Source organism: Lipotes vexillifer, unplaced genomic scaffold (genome assembly GCF_000442215.2).
Source record: "Lipotes vexillifer unplaced genomic scaffold, Lipotes_vexillifer_v1.1 scaffold272, whole genome shotgun sequence".
NCBI classification, from domain to species: Eukaryota; Metazoa; Chordata; class Mammalia; order Artiodactyla; family Lipotidae; genus Lipotes; species Lipotes vexillifer.
The window spans coordinates 2,138,781-2,148,758 of record NW_006772469.1 but is presented as its reverse complement, the minus strand read 5'-3'; positions in this window follow the sequence as shown (position 1 = coordinate 2,148,758).

Genomic DNA, 9,978 nt, shown 5'->3' with positions numbered 1-9,978 from the left:
GATGAAATTATTTTTTACTAAATTTTGTCAAAAATTTGAAAGCAAAATTATATAGTAGAAGTGAGGCAGTGTGTGGCTGCCCTATCCTGGTCATAGTGTCTTTCAATAAAGAAAACTTTTCTTTCATTGGTAGATTGAAATGAAATTCTTAATTTAGTTTTTTCTAGAAATGTATCAACCAAAACCTCTGGCAATGCCCAGTTGTACTTCTCAGCCTTTTTCTATCGTGATGTCTGTCTGTTACCTTTCTTCATTTAAATTGATGCCCACTTGTTACAGATTAAATCCTACAATGGCCAAAAAAAAAAAAATTCTCTAAATAATATTTTATCGTTAAGAACAATTGATATGACAAAATTACAACACACTGAAAGAGTTTGAGCAGTAGTTATTTCTCGGTGACCTTGTAACCATCATTTTCTACCGTATTGAGCAAATATTACGGTTTAAATGGGAAAATGTTTAGTCCCTCAAAGTAAAGGAAGATTACTTTTCAAGGGGTTGAAGGGGTTGAAATAAATGAGTTAATATTTTAATTAATAAAAATTTACATGGAATAGTTAGAAAATTGAGTGATTATTTCACAATTTGTTAGGTACTAGTATCTATATAGTTACTATATAAACTTTTTATAAATGTCTTGATATTAAAGTGGCATTAATGAGAAGGGAAATTATATTTATATTGCCATTTCCTAAATCATGCCTCTTTCTCTTCCAACCACCCTCCCACCCCCATTCCTACATACGAGACACACACACACAGTTAGTTAAAAATGAATTTTTTTTCAGTAACTGTTCTCTTGAATTCAAATTCAGGGAGTGCTGATGTCGATATAGTATTTTCAAAGTTTTTTCTTGTAACCTGTGTAAATAATATGCAATTTACAGGATTTGGGGTTGTAGAATTTAAACTGGAAGGTTGGACTCCCCAGATCTCAGGACTACAATATTCCAGATCAATTTTGACACTCACCTAGCTATATATTAACTGATGATCATTTATTCATTAAGCTAAGATTTTTTACTTTAACATTTCTGAAAAAAAAAAACCCTTTATGCCCATTTATTATTTTCATAGACAATCATATGTGTACAATACTATTATCAGTCTGGCTTATAAAAAGTTTTTATATAATTACATTATTCAGTTTTAGTCTTTCGCTTTTCTCTGTGCTAGCAAGTAAGAAATGCCTGGATATTGACTTGGTTGAATCAAGCCTGGGTTAAAAAATAGTTTTGCACACCTGATGTGTAAGATTAAATATGAGATTAAATACGATACCTTGTTTAAGTCTGACTTCTCTGTATATCTTTTTTCCCTTGAGAATTGTATTTTAATGTAGTTTATAGGTACTTAAATGATCCCCTTTTCCTAAAAACCAAGCTTTCCCTTCGGCTTTCCACAGTAGTTTCTGTAAATGTTTTAGTTGAGAACTGAATGCTTGTACAGTCGATGGCAATTTTGAAAATATATATTATATATGTATATGGAAAAACTTTAAAGATGCTTTTAATTTATTTAATGACTGTTGCCTTCCTATCTACAATGGTAATAATTTTCGTACTTAGATGGTGAGAAAAAGTTCTTTTTACTACAATTATTATGTGCAAAATGACATTTGGTTCTTCAGTACATTTGCTAAAGGGGCGTATTGCAGTGAAACTGTGAAGGACGCTTCACTACTGATGTGTAAGCTTTGCTGGCTTTGTATCACTTTCCTCCAGCAATGGAGAGCTTTTCACTATACAGTTTGGAAATAAAATTGCTTAACTGAACGCCTCCCCATTCTCCTCTACTTATCATTGGGAAAGACCACATTTTCAAAACTTGAAAAAGTTGAAAAACTGTGCTGCATTTGAAAAGAGATAATAAAGTTTGGGCACAGAGTTGAACATTTTCAAATGGTATCATGAATGGAGCATCATAACCTACAAACAACATAACATGAAACATAATTAACACTGTGAGACAATATTGAAATATACCCATAAGGAGAAAACTCTTATGTCTTCCGAACTTGAGAAACTCAATTTGAATTGTTTCATATTTTCCTTTTCTTTCTCTTTCTCACTCTCTCTCTCTCCTCTCTCGGCATTTCTTGTTTAACCACAAACTCCACTTAGAAAAATTTTTTCTGGATGCCTGCTATTTGACAATAACTTTATTTCATCTGTCATTGTTACCATGTCCTGTCCATTTTAGGATGATAAGCATCTAATTTAATTAATCTGATCATTGTGATGTATTTCACCATTTTTGTTTAGGCTATACCTTTCTCTTTAAGAAGAAAAATGACCTGAGGTTAAGAAACAAAATATACTTTCATATTATATATAAATCCGTTATATCCTATAAATCACTTAGTGCAGGCACACCTCAGAGATGGGGTCAGTTCCAGAGCACCACGATAAAGCAAATACTGCAATAAGGTGAGTCATACAAATTTTTTGGCGTTCCAGTACATATAAAAGTTATGTTTACATTCTACTGTAGTCATTAAGTGTGCACTGGTATTATTTCTAAAAAAATGTACAGACCTTAATTAAAAAATACTTCATTGCTAAAAAATGCTAACCATCAACTGAGCCTTTAGCGAGTCGTGATCTTTTTGCAGTAGTAACATCAAAGTTGACTGATCACGGATCACCATAACAAACATAATAAGAATGAAAAACTTTGAAATATTGTTAGAATCACCAAAATGCGACACAGAGACACAGAGTAAACAGAAGCTATTGGGAAAATGGTGCCGACAGACTTTCTTGATACGGCTGCCCAAAATTTCAATTTGTAAAAAACACAGTATCTGCGAATCGTAAAGACATGGGAGGTTTGTATTCCTAAAGACTGTTCAGCTTGTACAAAACCCTATCTTAAGCCGCATGAGCTGTTTTTAAATTTTGGAGACTAATCCCTTGGGTGGCAGCCTGGATGGAAGGGGAGTTTGAGGGAGAATGGATAAGTGTACATGTAGGGCTGAGTTGCTTTGCTGTGCAGCTGAAAGTATCACAACATTGTTAATCGGCTCTACTCCAATATAAAGTAAAATGTTTTTAAAAAGGGGGTCACGGAAGAGAAAGAATCAAGTCCACGTGTGGACAACTGCCACACCCAGGGAGGGGCCGTAACACCAGATTACACCTGTGCCTAACAAGAGAGACCTTTCCTTGGCCTTCTTATCTCTTTTTCCTTCCGCTTACCTGACTCTGGAGAGGCCAGAAACGGTCAGTGCCGAAGGAGGCGAAGTGAAACCAGAGCTGAATTGTCCACGCTCCTACAACTCCCCGATGTAGGTTTTTGAGCCTGGCACTAACCCAAGCTCGGGGAGGGGAGAAATTAGATATTGAATGAGGGTTTGAAACTTTAATATTAGACTGGACTGGGGCTTTCAAAATCTTGAAGTGGCGGGAAAAGCTACGAGAACTCTGGGATTTTATCCAGCGACCGAGAAGACTGATTTTACAGTGTTAGGTTTAAAGGGACAGAGGTGAGTTGGAATAAAGTTACTTTTGGCTTGCTTGCTGCCAAGTCACAAAACCAGTTACCTTTGAAATGTTGTAAGAATCAAACAAGCTAATGGGTGGGAGAGCTCTTTGAACATTGTAAAATGTTATACATATTTGGCAATATTGCTTATTCATTTATATGCATATAGATATAACTGAAAAAATAAAACAGAAAACACCTAGTAAGCATCTATTCAGTGCGACGAAGGTCCTATGCCGGATGTTTAGAGGATGTAAAAATAAATATTACATTGTCCCTGCAAAAACAAACAAACAAACAACAACAAAAAAACAAACCCTATCTTAGTTAGCGGAGATGTGCTTGATGATATAGAACATCAATGTCTAAGTTGTCCACAGTCTCAGAACTGGAAATTAGGTATATGTAACTATTATCAAATGAATATCAACAAGTAATGCTAAAACATTATCACAGTGGGCAAAACCACAATGCCACAGGGTTATACATTTAGATCCACAACACAAAATTTAAGGACCCACAGGTCTCTTCGTGCACTTATGTTCACAAAAAAAGGATCTTCTTGGGCTTCCCTGGTGACGCAGTGGTTGAGAGTCCACCTGCCAATGCAGGGGACACAGGTTCGTGCCCCGGTCCGGGAGGATCCCCACATGCCGCGTGGAGCGTTTAGGCCCATGAGCCATGGCCACTGAGCCTGTGCGTCCGGAGCCTGTGCTCCGCAACGGGAGAGGCCACGACAGTGCGAGGCCCGCGTACTGAAAAAAAAAAAAAAAAAAAGGATCTTCTCATGGTATGAGTTTTCACACTTAAATTGGGATATAATATTCATTTTTTTTAGTCGTATTTGGTGTAACCCTGGATTCTGGCCCTGGCATTGCTAAGCTCTGGGCTTGTGGCTTTGTTATGTTCCTTCACCTGCTGGTGGCCTTAATTTTCTCTTCAATGGTCTTTAAAATCCCCTCCTTCTCAAGTGTACCAGATTCTATGATCCAGACATTCTTACTAAATCACAATTTCCAAGCATTTTTGTCCTGATCATGTCTTAGGAAGAAACAGCCAAAGTACTGATGAAAGGGAGAGTGGGAAGCAGGTGAGGAAGCACTAGGAAAGGGGGTCAACCTGCCCTCAACTTAGGTGATCAGAGATTCTATTGCACTTCTATCATATGATGGTGCTTTTGAGACGTCTCTACCTTTCATGCCTGTATTTAACTGAAAGCACTCATTCTCTCATTTTAATAGGAAAATAATTTTTTAAAACTAGATTCATCTGTCATTAATTAGAGAGGATAGCATGGGAGTTAGGGGCTCAGGCTTGGGGCCAGACTATCTGCATTAGAATCCCAACTCTGTCTCTTATTAGCTGTGTGACCTGGGACAAGTTATTAACCCTCTCTGTGCTTCATGTCCCCATGTGTACAACAAGAACAAAACACAGAACCTACCTCACAGAGTTGTGAGGATTACTTGAGTTATTGTACATGCAACACTTAGAAATGTTTACAGCACAAAGTAAAAGTCCTAGAATATTAGCTTTTTGATTTATTAAATGCATTTTATACATTTCCATGAATGAGTCTTCATTTGACCCTGAGACGTAGGATCGCAGGGATTATCCTCATTTTACTGATCAAGGGGAATCCCTGGTTTAACTGAAGTCAGAACCATGGTAGCTTCAGAGCTGAGATTCAAGCGCTGGTTGACTCACCCTGTCCTTTTCTTTTCCACTTTGCTTCAGACGCCTCTACTTTTAAAAAGCCATCAGAATATGTATTCCCTTGGAGTTCTGAAAAATTGGGGGGAAATAAGGGGATTGGATAGGGAGCAAAAAATAAGTTTTGCTTGGCTAGTGTTTGGATCTGAGGCCTTTCCCCTGAAGGAAGCTGAACTTCCCTGCCCACCTCCAAGTGGTGTAGAGACTGTCCCATGAGCTGAGATCCTGGAACATGGAAAAATGTGTATTTCGAACAGATAATCCTGAAAAGGGGAAAGTCAGAGAGGGGCTGAACTGTACTTTCAGTCTCCATTTCTTCACAACATCAATCAGATCAGTTGCTCCCTTTACAAAGAAAAGATGGAGACAGGAACTAAAAAGGGTGCTCCCACACTGTTCCCTCACAGAGAGGACAAAGGACCCGTCACTCCCTGTATGGGACACAAGAGGGAGGTGGGGTGTTACTCAGAGCCTCCTTCTCCAATCCCCGTAACGCGGTCACGTGGGAAGTGAGGCACTTCCCTACATCCCATTCAGCTCAGAGAGCCCAAGAGAACAAGAGCACAAGTGACTGGAATCTTTAATCTTAACAAGTCCCCGCTGAGAAATAGGGACCAATTGGCGAATGGCTGGTTCTGCCTCTGTCACCACTAGGATCGTTGCTCCTCTTCCCCTGGCGAAGCCACTCCTCCCCAGGATGTGTCTTCTGCTATGTTCCCTCTTGCCAAGTGGGGTAGAAGTAAAGCCCCATTTATGGAAAGGTGAGGAATGGGGGGGGCGGGTAAAGTGCCTCTTCTAACATACCTTGTGATCCAAACTGTCTTCTATCACTTTTTCAATTATAATGAACGTTTGTCATCAACCTAAAAGGAGCAAACACAATACACAGCAATCTTTTCAGGTAGCTCTTAGGATTTGCTTTTTAAGAATTCCCCTGGGGACTCCCCTGGTGGCACAGTGGTTAAGAATCCCCCTGCCAACGCAGGGGACACGGGTTCGAGCCCTGGTCTGGGAAGATCCCACATGCCGCGGAGCAACTAAGTCCGTGCGCCACAACTACTGAGCCCGCGTGCTGCAACTACTGAAGCCCCCACGCCTAGAGCCTGTGCTCCGCAGCAAGAGAAGCCACTGCAATGAAAAGCCCACGCACCGCAATGAAGAGTAGAAGCCGCAACTAGAGAAAGCCATGTGCAGCAAGCAACAAAAGCCCAACGCAGCCAAAAAAAAAAATAAGAATTCCCCTACACTGTTTATTATGCCGATTTTTTTCCAGGCCCATCAGAGGATGTGAAAAGAAAACCCATGTTTGATTTGCCTCAAGGCCAAGGTTGTCTGGGTATTTGAGCTCTAGCCTGTAGGGAGAGAGACGTCTATCCTGTGAGACAACTGGAGGCTGCTGATAATTAACAAGGTGAGAATATGAAGCATACTCCTCCCCCCACCCTTAAGGGTGTCGATTTTAGTTTGTGACAACTTGGTTTTCATTTTGTCCTCATTTCCATCTGGGTCATTGAAACACTGCTGTGAGGGCAATAAGAAATCCAGTCCCACAGAAAGTTAAATTGGAGAATAGCAGGTGTTTTTCCTCCCCCCGGCACCCCCCCTCCGCATTCCCTTCATCCCAGCCCCTTGCCCAGTATCTTTTGCTCTCACACACACACACACACACACACACACACACACACACACACAGATGCTAGCTCCACTGCAGTGTCGCTGAAGCAGGGAGGGAGGTATGGTTATATTCCAACCTCTTGACTCAAAATGGTAGCCAACTGCATTTTCAAGCTCAAAACACAGGCAAACTGCCATCAGGTTCCAGTCAAAACCAAGCCCCACCTCATGGGGGCTCAGGCCAGATGTGAATGCAGCAGTTCAGAGGCGAGGCAGTTATGTGCAAGAACCATGTGACAGAGCTTTTCCCAAAATGGACTTACTTAAGAGAAACATTTTGGTGTTTATAGGACGTCAGCTCTGCTTTCTGGAGGTTTTCCATCACTATAAACACTGACATACATACATATGAACGTGCACGGACTTTTAAAATTGGGTCCAGTATATGTAATTTCATTAAGTCATCTTATTTGTTAGAAATGGGAGAAATTAATGACACAATATCAAAATTTTGGCAGTCGAAACAGTCACATAGACAAACACTATATGGAAACTGGAGCCCATACTCTGGTGTCAATAAGATGAGTTGGGAAACTTGGAGCTGTTGGTAGTGTTTTGAGGAGTTTACAATGCAGAGGTGGCTAGCCTGCCTGGCGAGGGAACATGCATCAGGAGATAACTGAGCCCTTTGGAGCTGTGCTTTCTACTTCCTTTGATCTGAAGCTCACTTTGTAACACTTCCAAGGGACAACAACAAATATTACAAAGTTTAAGATTTGACAGATTGGGCTGAGAGCACTTTGAAGTTGCTAAAGTCATCAGTAGTTCCCATTTCTGCTAGCAGAGTGGTATAGGAGTTGCTTTTTGTTTGTTGGTTTGGTTTTTTGTTTTTGTTTTTATTAAAATATAGTTGGTTTACAATGTTGAGTCAATTTCTGCTCTACAGCAAAATGATTCAGTTATACAGACATATACATTCTTTTTTAAATTCTTTTCCATTATGGCTTACCCCAGGATATTGAGTATAGTTCCTTGTGCTACGCAGTAGGACTTTGTTGTTTATCCATTCTATATTAGAAGTTTGGGATTAGCAGATGCAAACTTTTATGTATAGGAGTTGTTTTAAATTCCATCCCACTCCAACTAGTTACAGAATTAAGGTCTAGAACTCATCATCAAGATGAGATATTTCCGTCTTGTAGAAGCCAGACTCCTCTCCTACATTCTGCTTTGAACTACCTATTCGACACGTAAGAAAATGACCCCATGGTTTGAGAACAAGGGAGAAATCACCCAAACATGAGCATATTAATTTAAATTAAAATGTTGTATTTTATTTATATTTTTTAAATGCTTAAAGAATATTGGACTGTGTTATTATTCTTTCTTAGGCCACTTGCAGCTTTCTGGAATAAAATCTGAATTTGTGAGAAGGCTCAATAGCCCCAAGAATTGTTACCAGGCACATATAGATGATGGTCTACAAACCTGAATTAGGATACACAGAAAAAAATAAGTGCAAAATGGAATGATCGAATCTACACATTCAATATTTACTGATTGAAAGGATTTTGTTTTACATTTATTGTATTTCTGGGGAAATGACAGCATCAAGTCCTAGACATTTATGACTGATGAAAAATAATTATTTTGCTTATAAAGCCTCTTACTCAAAAAAAAGAAAATAAAAATGTCTGTTTTGAACCACTGGGAATTTGAAGAGTGTTACATGACCAATGATAAGCAGTCTTAAGTAGTAATGTATTCATTAATCCATATAAATAGTAGTGGCTGAAAGTGGAGGGACCCTAAATAAGAGGCTCTTCAGTAGTTTGAATGAGAAGATAGTTTTAGCCCAGGTTTTAAAGGTCTAGCATCTGATACTAAACCATTCAGAAAAATTCCCTCAGTGGACCAAAGAGTTAGGAGAGCTTGAATCTAAGGCTGCACAAATATGGTGGTCACTAGCCATACAGGGCTGTTTAACTTCAAGTTAATCAAAACTGAATAAAATTAAACATTCAGTTCCTCAATCCAACAAACCACATTTCAAGTGCCCAATAGTCACATGTGACTAGTGGCTACTTTATTGAACAGCACAGATATAGAACATTTTCATCATCACAGAAAGTTCTCTTGGATGGCGCTAATCTAAGGGATAAACAGGAAGTAGGTTCACTTTGACTCTTCAGAAAAATGTTGTCTGTTTTATGTCTCTCATTTGGACAAGGTGCACTATCAAAGACAGAGATCCTCGGCCAATATGCAGGCTCTGAAACGGTAAAAGATGCAGGGCCCTCCTGGCTAACTAACATTAAAAAAAAAAAAAACTATTACAATGTGTAGTTTATAACCCGTACTTATTTAAGATTCTATGTTAATCACTCTCTAACCTAAAATCTGCCTCAGGTCATTTCTCCTGGCACTGGATCCAGTTTTTACTCACCTGCTATTTATGATACAGACGTTAATTACCAAACCCAGCTGTGCTACTCTTTCCGGCCTTACACTACTCCCCCCACCAAAATCACAGTATCGTTAAAATTATATATTTACATCTTATAAAAAGGTGAAATGGTTCTCCAAATTTCTTGTCTGTCCTCCTTCCTTTGAGACAGATTGATTGCTATTAAAATAAGTAATAAATATTTAAAAATAATTATGTCCTAAAGGTAGCCATTTTCCACTAGACAAAAGCAGTCAGTTTCAGACTTGCCAGTTTCTTTTCTGTGTGATGTTGGGTCTTTGCTCAGAGAAGCTGAGGGGAAATCTTCAGTCTCTATAACCCAGAGAGAATATACTTGCTTTCTGTTTTCTGAAGGACTTATGTCCCTCCAAAACCCTTTTTAAAAATTGTTTTTAACTTTCCAGGGCACACAAGCCTGTGTCAACTGACTGCAAGTGTTAATGTTTCTGGACTAAGAATGGGATCATGTGTGTAAAATATATCTTAGTTGTGTTTTCAAAATGTGTGGGTAGCCCTAGGATTTTTTTCTCAGAATCCCATCCACAGAGATGGATGGATAAATGAAAATGAGCACTGAATTTTTTCATTCTTGCTTACAAGTCAGTTTAGAGAAAAAGTTCATAACTGAAGTAAGATTTTTGAAGTGGAAGCTGAGCAATGATAGGTAATCAAGATGATAATATAATAACATGTGG